A 15318-nucleotide genomic window follows, 5' to 3' on the forward strand; every position below is an offset into this window, starting at 1 on the left:
GAATTTCTTAGGTTTCACACTTTCAATACGCAAAAACCGAATAACAGAACGCTGTTCTTCCCTGGTGCAAGTCGCAAGTGGGGCGGCCATCTTTATACTGATACTGCGACGGTATGTGTGCATCTGCACTATGCTGCCACCTACAGGCCATTCTGCACGCTGTTTGTAGCACGCTTACCAACTTACAGGATAATGGCGCGAAATTTCGATTTGTTATTACAAATTTAAGGTTTTCGTTTGACTCACCCTCGTATTAACTATGATGCGAAACCCACTCATACTGCGATCACAGCCTTTAGCGTAGTAATATGGAATCAAAGAGCAGCAGGAAAATCTCTCTCTGTGAGGTTTGCATTTGAGACCACAAAGCATCAGCCGTGATTATTGGAGGAGTGTAGTGAAAAGTTAGCGAACAGCCACATCCCAGACGCATATGATGGGCGATGTGCTGAGCAAAGAGGCACTGCTAGTCGTCATATTTCTAAGAAGACTCGCATATTCTTTGCCACATGCAGCCAGGCATTTCCCAATAGAAATGTGGCTTGTGAAGTTGGCTGAATATGGTACAGTTCCTTGGGCTGTAAAACATCGACGATGTAGAAGTGTTATTCAGACTTCCTACCATACAAAGAAGTCAACATTACGTTTGAATTAAACCATTTGTCTTATCATTTCACCCTTATGTCGATCAACAATCCATGCTAACAGATGGCTGTTGCCATAGTAGCGCCTAACACAGATTAAAGCGGAATGCTACATTTTAGCACTCAGCACACCAGCGAGGCAGTTAATGTATCGTTTCGGAGGTAGTGGGTAATGGAAGCCGGGGCAACGACATACGTACCACCGCTCCAGCCTGCAGCTGGACGTAGAACCGTTCACGCTTAAGATCAGCTACCGTTGCAGTGCGTCAGCGCTCTGGACGAAGCAGTACTGACAAAATAGAGACCATCCACATCCACATTCGGCAATCCAGTAATCACTTGTCTCTCCATCTTCTGTCTATTAACTCCACATACGCAATACATTCGTTGCAGCTCTTCCTGAAAGAGTAGAAATCACGCAATGACATAACCGTTTTCTAGAGAAAGAGCACTGTCACTTTCGAACTCATCAGCTACTTGTATTGCGCCCTTTGAGCACGAAGATGCCTACATATTGCTTTCACGTTTCCACTTGGCTTGATAGTCATTTGTTAAATGATCTTTTCGTAACATTTAACTTTCCATATACAAAACAGAGGTTTCTTCTGAAATTGCATATGTACCATCTCCGTGCTGTTTTAATCAGTTGCTGCTGGTTCGCTATTGTACACACACTCCGAGTTTGGATTTATTTTGGCTAATATTTTTAGCTGTTGCAGTTATAAGAAACATTGGTGTACTTTTTCTGTGAGTGTAAAAATGGTTCAAATGGCTCTGATCACTACGAGACTTAACTTCTGAGGTCATCAGTCCCCTAGAACTTAGAACTACTTAAACCTAACTAACCTATGGACATCACACACATCCATGCCCGAGGCAGGATTCGAACCTGCGACCGTAGCGGTCGCGTGGTTGCAGACTGTAGCGCCTAGAACCGCTCGGCCACCCCGGCCGGTTCTGTGAGTGCATATTTGAACTGTTTGTCTGAGACAAAAATGGGTAATTAGGCTGTAAGTTGCGTGAATGAGTGTGCAAAACCACCTACAGTCCATATTCCCTCTGATAAGTGTACGAGACCTAAGATCCCCAATTCTACAAGTTGATTCTCTCGATGAGTGTTTTCAGGGATATTCCCTGACAAGATAGCGCGGTCCAGTTCACTATGACAGACCGTTCATCAAGTGTGAGTGGTGGAATGAAGGAACTATAAGGCTTGCACAGAAAAACCTAAACATACTCAAAATTTTCATACTGGTCGCATTGCTCACTAGTGAAGTCGCTGTTTTCGCCTATATGTTGCTTGTCCAATAAGTTATGCCTCTGTGGAGTTTGAAAAGTAGGGGTGAGGTTCCATTGATCCATTTAGGGAACCTCCACAATGATCGATTCCAACTCGGTGTAATTGTGCTGTTGCAGGCGGGATTGGTACCATATGCCCCGGACGTCATTTCAGAAGTGCTTCCATTGTTTGCATTCCTTATAGTGGCTCACATAATTTCTAACGGATCAGCAGAGACCTGGCCAGTGATACCTGCGTCTTATTTGGTCTTCACGAATCCCAGGTGATCAGATGGATGTCGAGCAACCATGTCCGCCCCACGGGACCATTGTTCCTCTTAAACAATGTTCTGTTTATCAATTGAAATCCTTCTTTGTCGTTTCCTCGTTCTTCAAGGCTTCTATGGTTTCTAGAAATGTTAGATCTTCCCTTCGTTCAGTAACAATGTCATTTAACGCAGCAGTGACTTGGATTTCGACCGTGCTGCTATGTTCCGCCAAAGGATTCCTTGAAAGGCAGACAGTGTCCTTGTGTTTGCGTCTGCTTTTGTGTTCAGATGGTTCAAATGGCTCTGAGCACTATGGAATTTAACATCTGAGATCATCAATCCCCTACAACTTAGAATTACTTAAACCTAACTAACCTAAGGACATCACACACATCTATGCCCGAGGCAGGATTCGAACCTGCGATCGGAGCTGTCGCGCGGTTCCAGACTGAAGCGCCTAGAACCGCTCGGCCACAGTGGCCGGCTGCTTTTGTGTATCACCGTGACGTTGTACTACTGAAGGCTGAGTCCAAACGTGCCATTCGACCGGAGGGTTCCATCAGGCTAGTCACCTAGCATAGAGAATGGTGATCCGTCACAACGTTGAATGGTTTGCCAAATAAATATGGCTGGAACTTGGGGATGGCTCAATCAACTGCAATGCCCTCTCCCTCGATTATAGAATTGTTCTTCTCTGACTTGATGAGTACTCTGAAACCATAAGCTATCACGTTTTCAGCACCTCCCTGAATTTGTACTAGAGCTGCCCCTACTCTATAACCGCTAGCATCGATGCGAAGTTCCATCTCGGTATTCTCGTCGTACAATGATAGAACTGGAGAAAATGTTACTGTCTCCTTACGAACGAGGAAAAATCTTTCTTGCGCCTCATTCCAAGAAAAGTTGGCGTCTTCTTGCAGTAGTTCTTGCAAGGGGCTTGCCTTGGTGCGGAACTACTTTATGAATCGCCGGTAATACGAGGGCGTTCCGAGAAAACTTCTCACATCACGAATGTACCTAGGAATCGGAAAATCCATGACTGCTCTTCATTTCTCTGGATCAGGACGGACGCCATCGCCATTCACTAGGTGCCCCATGATTCTTATTTCTTGAGTGACAAAGAGGCACTTTTTGTGATTCAGGCGGAAACCTGCAGTCTGAACACACTTTAACGCGTTGAGCAGGAGGTTTAGATGTTCTTCAAATGTCTTCGAAAAAACGACAGTGTTATACAGATAGCAAGGGCATGTCGTCCATTTAACGTGTCGAAGCAGGTTGTCCATCATACATCTGAAAGTGGCCGGAGCGTTATATAGTCCAAACGACAAAACTTTGAAGTCTTAAGAGAGCTATGAATGCGGTCTTTCCTGGTAAGCCTCTTCAACTTCGATGTGCCAGTAAGCAGTCTGCATGCTCATAGCTGAGAAATACTTCTCTCCTTTCATGCCGGCTAGGATATCGTCAGTTTGCAGCAGTGGAAAGACATCTTTCTTCCAGATTTTGTTTAGTAACCGCTAGTCGACAAAGAAACACTGTGTGCGTCCTTCTTCCTGACATGGACCACCAGAGAGAATTAAGGACTCTTGAAAGTTAAATGATGTCATTTTGCAGCATCTTCTCCATGTACACCAAGATTATCCGTCGCTCAGCCGGTGACACTCTGTATGAGCGCTGGATAATTGGTGGATCGTCCCCAGAGTTGCTATAGTGTTTTGTTATGGTCTGCTTGGTCTGTCTTTTCTCCACTACGGAATCAAAATCATCCGAAATTTGGCGCAGAATGGCTATTACTCACCGACGTTATTCCACGGTCAGGCCAGATCGTATTGACAGTTCGACAGTAGCTTTCTCATACGCGTTGTCTCTGTCAGTAGCGGAACACGAGTCTTCGTCGATGGCATTAAGTTGTCCTACGTGGACTGATTTATGGATGAGTTGTGGTTTATCGTGGCAGTTAGTGATCCACAGTTCTCCTTGATCACCCACAATGCTTATTATCGTCGCTGGCATGTTGATTTCTTTTGTGAGGCTGAGTAGCATTCCTGTTCTCGACAAAAGCTTCACTGTTTAACTGTGCATCTCGATTGACGAATGGAAATCGTCTCGTTAATGCCAGAAGGGTGAAAACGTCTTCAACGGCATACAACCGCAAAGAGCAATCTTTGTTATGTCTCCTTGTTGGAACAGCTTCGTCAATGTGGAACACAGATCTTCCACAGCCTATAATTGCATGTGATGCCAACAATGAAGTCTCATCCGAGAATAACATCACGATTACATTCTGTTAAAACGACTGATTCGAAGGGCTGTGTATTGTCTTTGATAGTTATTCTTGTAATACACGTTCCTGTCGGCTGGACGTATTGAGTTGAGGTTTTTAGCACAATCGCTTTCGTATCATGAAAAACAGTCTTATTTAGCTGGCGACGATAAGCATTTGTCATTACAGGAAAAGAAGCCCCTAAGTAGACCAGCGCCCCGACTAGTTGGCCATCAATGACGACTCCGATGAGATTACCTGTCATCTTGGTAACTGTCGTCCATGGAGGATTATCAGATGTGGCGACCTCATCTCCATATACGGTCACCTCGCTTAGTTTTTCTGATTCGGCTTCTAGGCGAGCGACTGCTAGTCTTTCACGGCGACGGGGAACGGTTATGGCGTCGAGGAGAGACCTCGTCCAGGATACGGCGATGAGCTTCGGTCCACAGGTCGGCTAAAATCGTCGACAGTTGACTGGTGTGAAAACAACCGTTTCGTGGGTTGACGTCCTTTGGCGTCATAATCGTCGAACACTCGTCTTCTTTCTCTGCAGAAGCACACAACGTGTCCGGGCGTCCACAGTGAACACAGAGTGGCGTTTTGTCCTTCGTCTTCCAAATTTTGTTCTTCTTCGGGGCGTTTTACTTGGTGGAGGAATTGGTTGCACCTGCGTGGGTCTAGTGCTGGGTAGTCGTTTGGCGGCGGCTGCGTTGAGTCCTAGTTGAACGAGTCCACTCCACTCTTCACAGCGTGTTCGGCTGGTGGTTGGGATTGGTGCCAAAGATCGATACACCACTTCAACATTTTCTATTATTCCTTGACATTTATGGCCGACATTCAAGGCTGCTATCTCTTGTGTATCGATCCGACATTTCTGACTGCCATATACTGCTGTATATCCTCTTTAACTATTTGACGTATGAGACACGCGAGCCATGGTGGTCTTCTCCAACTGTCACACAGACCATATTCGGCAGGCGTCTTAACTCGAGACCGGATTTTAATGCAAATGCACTTTTTTTTCTATTACTGGAGAAGTATGCTCTTTGTGTAGTATGTTCTAATTACTTCTTTTCTTAAGTTTTAGGCGCCGTTTTATAGCGCAGACAAAATCATATTTTGCCCGTTTTGTGAATAAGCATAATATTATCGAAATGTTTTAAATTAAAATCTACATCTACATCTACATCTACATTTATACTCCGCAAGCCACCCAAAGGTGTGTGGCGGAGGGCATTTTACGTGCCACTGTCATTACCTCCCTTTCCTGTTCCAGTCGCGTATGGTTCGCGGGAAGAACGACTGTCTGAAAGCCTCCGCGCGCGCTCTAATCTCTCTAATTTTACATTCGTGATCTCCTCGGGAGGTATAAGTAGGGGGAAGCAATATATTCGATACCTCATCCAGAAACGCACCCTCTCGAAACCTGGCGAGCAATCTACACCGCGATGCAGAGCGCCTCTCTTGCAGAGTCTGCCACTTGAGTTCATTAAACATCTCCGTAACGCTATCACGGTTACCAAATAACCCTGTGACGAAACGCGCCGCTCTTCTTTGGATCTTCTCTATCTCCTCCGTCAAACCGATCTGGTACGGATCCCACACTGATGAGCAATACTCAAGTATAGGTCGAACGAGAGTTTTGTAAGCCACCTCCTTTGTTGATGGACTACATTTTCTAAGCACTCTCCCAATGAATCTCAACCTGGTACCCGCCTTACCAACAATTAATTTTATATGATCATTCCACTTCAAATCGTTCCGCACGCATACTCCCAGATATTTTACAGAAGTAACTGCTACTAGTGTTTGTTCCGCTATCATATAATCATATAATAAAGGATCCTTCTTTCTATGTATTCGCAATTAAGACACAAAAGAATTACAGACACTGATTGCGAGCGGGCATTGATTGAAATCAATGGGAGAGGCTAAATATTTGTGCCGGACCCGGATTCTAACCTGTGTCTCTTGCTCACCAGACAGTTAGTCTGACCACACACTACTAAAGTAGTGCCTCTTGCCCCTTGCCCATTGACCATTGGCCATTATCCTCACTACTCGCGACATTTCGCCGATTCCCATACGAGTTCGAGCCAGGTGTGCATCTGCACTGAAGTGATCATTAGCCGTCTCGCCCTAATTATATCTGTATATGTGGTGTCTGTTTTTTCGGATATGTCCGAAACAACATTTTATGCGAACTGTTTACCTATATATTTTAGGTTTTTTAAAGCATGTATGCATGCATATTTAAGGGATTATTACTGCATAAAATCCGGTAGCTAGTCATAACTCATTCGTCCGACTCCTTTCTTCCAGTTCCTCGATTCCACGGCACTACTTGATATACTCGTATGTTATTGTGACATCTTTCACCAGAACGTTTTGGAACATATCTTGTGCGACGTCTGGATTTTGCTGGCTACTATTATCTTAGGATTCACTATATGAAGTAGGGCCAAAACATTGTGTTTATACAACTGTGTCGTTTCCCCATGACGTTTGGCCCTATTTTTCAATGGTTGTTCCGCTAAGCGCACCTGTTCCCGATTGCCGCCAAACGTTTTCTTCATTTCGGACAGGAATTTGTCCCAGCTATTGACCTTCTCTTCGTTGTTCTCGAACGATTGTTGGACTTTGCCGTCTAAATAAAAGTACACATTTTCCAAGAACATCACACCGTCCCGCCTGTTGTTTTTGGCGACTCGGTCGAATCCTTTCAGCCATTTAGTTGCGTCCTGGCCAGATTCTTCGGAAAATGAATGCCTGATGTGCGGCTGACTTGCTGCTGTTTTGGAATCCATCCGTCTCCTGAATATACGGGTCTTAACAACGATGCATGCTTGTATTCCGGTTCCTGTCCGTTTAGGTGACGGCTCTTACGTTGCCTAATTTGACCCACGGTGATATAAATCTTTTGAAGTACATGGAGTCTCCAGCAAACCAGCATATCTCAAATGAAGCTGTAGTTTGATTCCTGCCTCCACAGCAATTTTATGTTGGGTTGGAGCCTTTCCAGAGCTATTTGGAAGTCATCGAGCTGTTCCTCGCCATACGACGAATAGGCCATCGACCTATCTGCACCACCTAAGGTTTAATGACACTTCTTATGCAACTTGAAACTTCCTGACAGATTAAAACTGTGTGCCGGACCGAGACTCGAACTCGGGACCTTTGCCTTTTGCGGGCAAGTGCTCTACCAACTGAGCTACCCAAGCACGACTCACGCCCCGTCCTCACAGCTTTTCCTCTGCCAGTACCTCGTCTCCTACCTTCCAAACCTTACAGAAGCTCTCCTGCGAACCTTACAGACCTAGCACTCCTGGAAGAAAGGATATTGCAGAGACATGGCTTAGCCACAGCCTGGGGGATGTTTCCAGAGTGAGATTTTCACTCTTCAGTGGAGTGTGCGCTGATATAACCGCAAAGGCAAAGGTCTCGAGTTCGAGTCTCGGTCCGGCACACAGTTTTAATCTGTCAGGAAGTTTCATATCAGCGCACACTCCGCTGCAGACTGAAAATCTCATTCTGGACTTCTTATGCTGTTGATGGAATATCCATTACTTCTCAGAACGGATTCCAAGTGCTGCATCAAGCGTCCGATGTGCTGCGGCTCACTTTTGGTGTGGTACAAATATGTCGACGAGACCACTGTCGTGTAGAGCTGTGGTGAGAAACAGGTCCGTGACTCCCTTAGACATCTAAACACTCTCCAACCAAACATAAAATTTACTATGGAGGTAGAAAACACTAACAGTTACCATTTCTATAGTCCGATTAAAATTTCTTGATAGTTGACACTTCAGGCGTTGTAGCTGGTATCTTCCAATTAGAGCGCTCTACGTTCGCCGTTGCCAAACTGTCACAACAATTAGTTTGGCCGCGCGGTTCTGGCGCTGCAGTCTGGAACCTCGAGACCGCTACGGTCGCAGGTTCGAATCCTGCCTCGGGCATGGATGTGTGTGATGTCCTTAGGTTAGTTAGATTTAACTAGTTCTAAGTTCTAGGGGACTAATGACCTCAGCAGTTGAGTCCCATAGTGCTCAGAGCCAGCCATCCAATTTCTTGTCCAGCTTTCTTTCTTGATACGTTTGGATCGATCCCGAATCCTGGGTCTGGCCCTTTATTTTGTATTTCATCACACATGATAACCACACTATAAACAACACAAACACATACACACAACGACGATAACGAAATACACACGTTTCACACACAGCACTAACCAAAAAGTACTGGGACCTTCCGTATAAGACGCGATTCAGCGTCTTTTATACAGTTATTATAGTCACAGAGATCTGCTTGTCAGATAAGCTTCGCACGACATTGCGTGACGTCGAAGTTTTGAAGGCTGTCAATTAAGCGGGGCGATTGGAGACAGCGGTGTCATAAACAGAACAGCCTTTTGCACTGTAATGGTACAGCGTAGTTGTTAGCGTACAAACCTCACGTGGAGAAAGTCGACGGTTCGAATCACAAATGCAGAGGATCTTCTTATTTTTCTAAACCTAACCAAAAGATTTTGATTATCATTTTTATTCAATTAATTGGTTTAAATGTAATTTTTTATTTCTAATACTTTGCCACGTCATTTTCATCATCGTATTGACTTTTTTATTTGCTCTTATTTTTCTTCCTATCATTTTTTTTCGTTTGAAATCTCTTTGTGTCGCCTATAATCTGTAACCATATGTCAACCAGGACTGCTCACCGGTTGGTAAAGCGGTATCCTGTGTTGCCAGTATGAGGATAGTTTCAAGCAATCAATGACAGCGAGAAATTACAGTTTGCTTTTACCGCTAAAACTGACATTTTTCTGCAGAAGATGGCTATGCAAGCAAACATATAATTAAATTTTTCTGTCTTGAGTTTGCTTTTAGAGATTAGCCTTAAACACCGTGAACAAAGCGATCGAGATTTTAGTTCTGCCGCAGATTTTTGATCGCCTTTTTCTCGGATACATTGCACATCACGAGGTTGTGCTTAGATCAGGACATGAGTTATAATTCAGGACTACAAAACACATCGTCCGCCGCAGTTCAGTCATTGGTCACTTAAAATCAGCTGTTACACATTAACAGCATTTGTGAAGCGACCCGCCGTGTTTGTGTGTCGCCTATAAGCGAGCGGTAGCCGGCAGCGAATGTGGCAACACAGTAGCGGCAAGTGACACACGTCAACTATCAAGTAATTTTGATCGGACTATAGGTAGGCTGGATACGAGGAATGGTGAGAACCTTGGCCACAGTGTGTATCGAAAATCGAGAAACACGCCGATAAGTCCGCAAACTGTCGTCACCGGAGACAGAAAAGAGTAATGATTAATGCGCTCCTAACGCCCGCGATACGAATATTTGAGCCGTACCGCATCGGACGCGAAGTGCGACACCTGGAATCCGTTTTGTGGAGCAATGGATACTCCACCAGTTGTGTAAGAAGTTTCACAAAACCCAACATTCGGCGAACTGACACGCCGGAAGAACAAGTGTGGTGTACGTCCTTACAACCCCGGAGCGACGGGCAAACTCGAACGGATATTGCACAATCACGGCGTAAAGTCTATTTACAAACCGACCAAATAGATCAAAGATTGTCTCAGATCGGCAAAGGGCAAAACAGACCCACTGACAATTTCGGAAAAAAGCTCCATACCGTGTACGAGGGGAAAATGTACTTTGGAGTGACTGGACGATTTATTTGTATCAGGATCAACGGACATAAACGGCATTTCACGTAGGAACAGGTGAAAAATCGGCTGTGGCGGAGCACGTGCTGTGTGAGACCGACCACATAATAAAATTCACCGACACTGAGGTTCTCTCTGTGGAGAAGGGGGGCCATAGAAAGTTACAAACGACACAGTAGTTTCAACAAGAAGGAAGAAAGTCGCAAAGTGAACGGATCTCGGATTCTCGTGCTGCAGCGAAGGAGGGTTGCGAGTGTCAAGGGGAGACCTACAGCGGTAACGACCAGGAGAAAGCTCTCACAGGTTAGGCCGACAGCTGTATTTAATATCCGGCCGATGGCTCGACTTCAGTCCTCCCCCGGCAACAGAGGGTGAACCTTTGCCAATACTAGCCAATCACACTCGCGAAACCTCAGAAGAAATCTCGGGCTAAGATTCGATGTGAAAAGCCAAGAGGCAATACGTCACAGGTGACAAGTAAAGCTACAACAGTTTTCAACACATTTTGTTATAAGAACTTAAGTTTTATAAAATTAATGTTGTAACTAATAAATGCCTCATTAGTGGAGTTACGAATGGTTTAACGTAGGGTACACTGCCGTTCCCATATATGAATATGACCTCGTATTTGATGCATATAAATCAGAAATAATTCCTTTTGCAGATGACACGGTATTATAATGAGTCCCAACAGACAAAGAGCAACAGAGGAAATTGTCGACAATGTGTTTAAAGGAATAATGTACTAGGCGTCTGCCAATGATTTCCCTCATTAGTAAAAACAAAAAAAGAATTTTAAGTTCTACATATGAAAGCAAACAAGAGCAATTAGAAAGCCTGGGCAAGATTTAATAATTAAGATAGAATCATTAAAATTTTCGGCTCTACGTTTTACGAGAAACTGAAAAAATAATTACAGTTCATCTACATTTGCACATAATGTCACTGGAATTGCTGGAGAGAAACAATCAGAAAGTGAACATACTTTATTTATTTTCGCTCAGTATGGCTTATGAAATAACGTCCTATAGTAACTCATCTTTAAGAAAGGAAGTTTTTATAGCATAATAAGATGTCATAAGAATAATATCTGGCACTCAATCTCATTGACAGTGCAGTCAACTATTAGAATAGTCAGGTACAACAACATGGAATCTCGTATTCCCCCATAAAATGTGTAGTAAATACACTGAGCAACAGTATTAAATGATCACTTTTTCTAAGCCCCGTAATTTTCTTCCCTTTACGACGCAGAAGTCTCAAATTTGGCTCAAAGGCGCCAACAAACTTCCTACGTAATGATGCAGAAGCAGCCGGCCGAAGTGGCCGCGCGGTTCTGGCGCTGCAGTCTGGAGCCGCGAGAGCGCTACGGTCGCAGGTTCGAATCCTGCCTCGGGCATGGATGTGTGTGATGTCCTTAGGTTAGTTAGGTTTAAGTAGTTCTAAGTTCTAGGGGACTAATGACCTCAGCAGTTGAGTCCCATAGTGCTCAGAGCCATTTGAACCATTTTTTTGATGCAGAAGCGTGGTACCTTGCGACGTCACCCTCAGACTCGACGACGATTCAGACAAGATGTCGTCGACACGTGCGAAAGAACGGTCACGGCTGAGAAGTTCATGCGACGTGTAAGGTGAATTAATATGTCACATCGGTACCAAATTTCGCCACAATCCTGCCCGACGCCACCGTAAGGGCGTCACATGACGGGTAGGTCATCACAGCCACCTTCGTATACATATTACAGGCCTTCTTTTAACGCCTCTGAGATGGAGGTCAGTGATGTGTGTCTGAAATGTTCTCCGCGACCACTCATAAGAAAACCGCGTGTTTTCAACGCCGCGCGTCGCGGTTCTGACTTCCATCGCAGAGGCGTCAAAAGGAGTGAAATGTGGGCAAACGATGCTGTGAGACTTTCTAACCGAGTGAAACATCCACGGTGACGTTGGGCAGAATTATGGTGAAATTTAGTACCAATGTGACATCACTAACCCACCTTACACGTCACATGAGAATCGGACCTGTGGCCTTTTTATCGCATGTGTCGACACCTTAATGGTTGAAGCGTCGTTGAACACGAAGATGACGTCGCCACCTTCCTCTACAGAGGAAGCTTGTACACACCTTTGAGCCAAATTTCACAATTCTGCGTCTCAGGGGGAGACAGTTACGGAGGTTCGAAAAGTGATCCTTTAATTCTGTTGCTCAGAGTAGCTCAGCAGAGTTCGAACAGACTTACGATGTACATAATAACAGTACTAGAAGAAAAACAATCCTCATTACTATTCAGTAAAACTAAATTCAGTTCAGGAACAGTCGAATAATGCTATTGCCAAAATCTTTGGTGACTTATCCAAATGGAAGATAGCAAAACGAAATTTGAAAATAATATATGAAGTATTAGGCAATTACTTTTATTAAAAATAATCATTTTTATTTCGAGACTTCTAACTTCTGTAGTGCAAAAATACCACTTACTTATATTGTCAAAATCAAAATTTTGCATTTTTCTGTGAACTGGTCAGTGGGCAAAGACATTTAAATATAAATTAATTTACTAGCTTAGATATTGGCTCCTTCCACGTCGCTACAACATATGGTACAAGCGACCTATGGAACATGTAACAAACCAGGTTCTTCAGACTGTGTACGCGTTATCACCTATGTTACAGCTGAGTATTTCGTCCATTAATTAGCGATCATCAAAAGTGCATTTATCCCCAGAGTATTAAAAGTATGCACACCAACATTAGTGGTCTTTAAAAATAACTAGTCCCTCGGCTTCGTCTTGATGAACTTCGCATACGCACAAATCCTCTTGCCGTGGAAAAATCATCACGAAAGAATGTCTGTAAGTTATGTTGATCAAATGGAAAACACATCTTCCATCAAAATTCATTTAGGAATTTTTATTTACAGGTACCTTGCTACGTAAACTGACAGGTACAAAAATTTGAAAATGGTTCTCCTTGTTTACAGTCACAATGCATTTGTTTATTACTAACTTTAGCATACATCATTAACGCAAATTTTTCGTTATTATTCTGTGTATAGGTTAGTACTTCTGAGAGGGACTATGATAGAGAATCCCAGCAAGATAACGATTAGTTTAGGCTCTACACTTATAATCCGTTCGAATAATGAGTGGAAGAATGGCACCACGACTCATTTGCTCTGCCATATTTCTCCAGCTCAGAACTGTTTTAACGATCTCGACGTCGGAAAGACATAGAAATTTAATTATATTTTAGTGTTTCCATCGAAACGTCTGAGTTGCAGTATTTATACATAACATGTATAATTTGTATCACATAATACGACACAAGTTCATGTATCCGCAATCTTTTCTCAGTTACGTGGTAACCACGTCACCTAGACTGCCTTCTGTTATATCTTATTTATTTAAATATAAATTGCACTTTTCGTTTGTTCCTTGTTTTAAGATAGGCGGTGGGGTCAGACAGAACTTTGCTCTGGTGGAATTGTTTGTTACATTTACAGGATGTCAAGCGAATGACTCCCTGATTTCAAAATCAAGTATCTCAAAAGCTAAGATCGATAGACGAGTGTAACAGAAGGTATGTTTATTGAGAAAGCTGTGAGAATTTTATACAGAAATTATACAAAAGATTCGATGCTAACAGATTTCACTGAAATCTGCGCAGCTTGTACAGCAGACCTGACAAAGCGTCACTCGCGAATCATTCCCATCCAGTAGGTGCTTCTCCCTCCAACTCGACCCGTACGATGCTATCACGACTTCGCGGCACCCACAGCCACGCCGGCCATGTGCAACGACGACAATCAGTCATCCCGGATTGTTAGCTGTACCTACTCGCTATAAGCAAACATAAATTCAAATTATTCAACTGATCCGTAACCTTTGTTAGAAATGCTAATCCTGAAAAAGAAAAGTGAACCCTTCACTTTCTTTTCAAATTCCGAAGTATCCGATTTTACCTTATTATTCAAAAACTTGAAAACTTCTAAGGGAGAAATAAAGAACTAAACTGTTTCCTGCATTCAACCAACGATTATCAGAATGGAGAAATCTATCCCCATATACAGCGTCGTCTTCTAGCAAAAGTTGCTTAAACTTTCGATGAAATAGTAATGGATTTCCTCAGCGTATTATATACGTAATTTTCGTTGCATTTTTCATTGCGAATACATTCTGACACTTTTCTCAGGCAGTGTTTCATGATGAATAACGCAATGAAAATTTAAATAATTTATTCCCTTTTTTCATAACTGAGCATCGAAGATATTTACACTATCGATCATATCTGGTACACTATCAGCTCAAAATGCAGATCATTTTTGAAAACCATCAACTTTGTCACCGTAATTTTTAAGAGCATTAAAAACATCCAAACAAAGCGCTGCACCTCTTGAGTGCAGATAAACAAGAGCCTCGTGAAGAAAAATTAATTGTTGACTGAGATCTGTTCGATCAGTACTCTCGACCGATCGTTTGCAATTAAATTCTTTAGCTTCCTGCTATGAACCGTATCAAGAAGCACTCTTTTTATTGGACTACGTTACATAGCAGCTATTGTTAAATATTACTGACATCGTAGTAAACAAATGCTTTTGCAATATCTATTACACATTCTTTTAAGAGTATGCCACTACCGAAACATTCTGATATTTTCCAACTATTAAGCATATCGCATAAGACTTGATGATTCAAGTAACTTTTGTATTTATGTTTTTAACTTATCCACTAAATCTTTTCGTTCGTCATGAGAGTGACGCCAGTGTATCATTTCATGAAGCGAAGAGAAATTAGCAAGATTACCACCTTTGTTTTGACTTAAGCATTTTTTACATATTAAACATTCTGATTTTTCATCGGAATTGTGTACAAAACTCTTAATGCCCCACTCCTCACTGAAACACGGTTTTCAGTATTTTTTCTTTTCGACATTCTCAAAAATAGTAACACTTATTGTTGTTGTTGTGGTCTTCAGTCCTGAGACTGGTTTGGTACAGCTCTCCATGCTACTCTATCCTGTGCAAGCTGCTTCATCTCCCAGTACTACTGCAACCTACATCCTTCTGAAGCTGCTTAGTGTATTCATCTCTTGGTCTCCCTCTACGATTTTTACCCATCACGCTGCCCGCTAATACTAAATTGGTGATCCCTTGATGCCTCAGAACATGTCTATCTTGGC

General features: G+C 43.1%; 1 protein-coding gene and 1 non-coding gene across 2 annotated transcripts in view; one reads left to right on the forward strand and one right to left on the reverse strand.

Annotated features, from left to right (window-relative positions):
* Nucleotides 1–15318, forward strand: part of LOC124721321 (proto-oncogene tyrosine-protein kinase ROS) — a 566425-nt gene that overhangs the window by 74859 nt on the left and 476248 nt on the right. The gene's annotated exons all lie outside the window — the stretch shown is intronic.
* Nucleotides 7602–7676, reverse strand: Trnal-caa. Its single transcript has one exon. It is a non-coding gene; the product is annotated as a tRNA-Leu (tRNA).

Source organism: Schistocerca piceifrons, chromosome X (genome assembly GCF_021461385.2).
Source record: "Schistocerca piceifrons isolate TAMUIC-IGC-003096 chromosome X, iqSchPice1.1, whole genome shotgun sequence".
NCBI lineage: Eukaryota > Metazoa > Arthropoda > Insecta > Orthoptera > Acrididae > Schistocerca > Schistocerca piceifrons.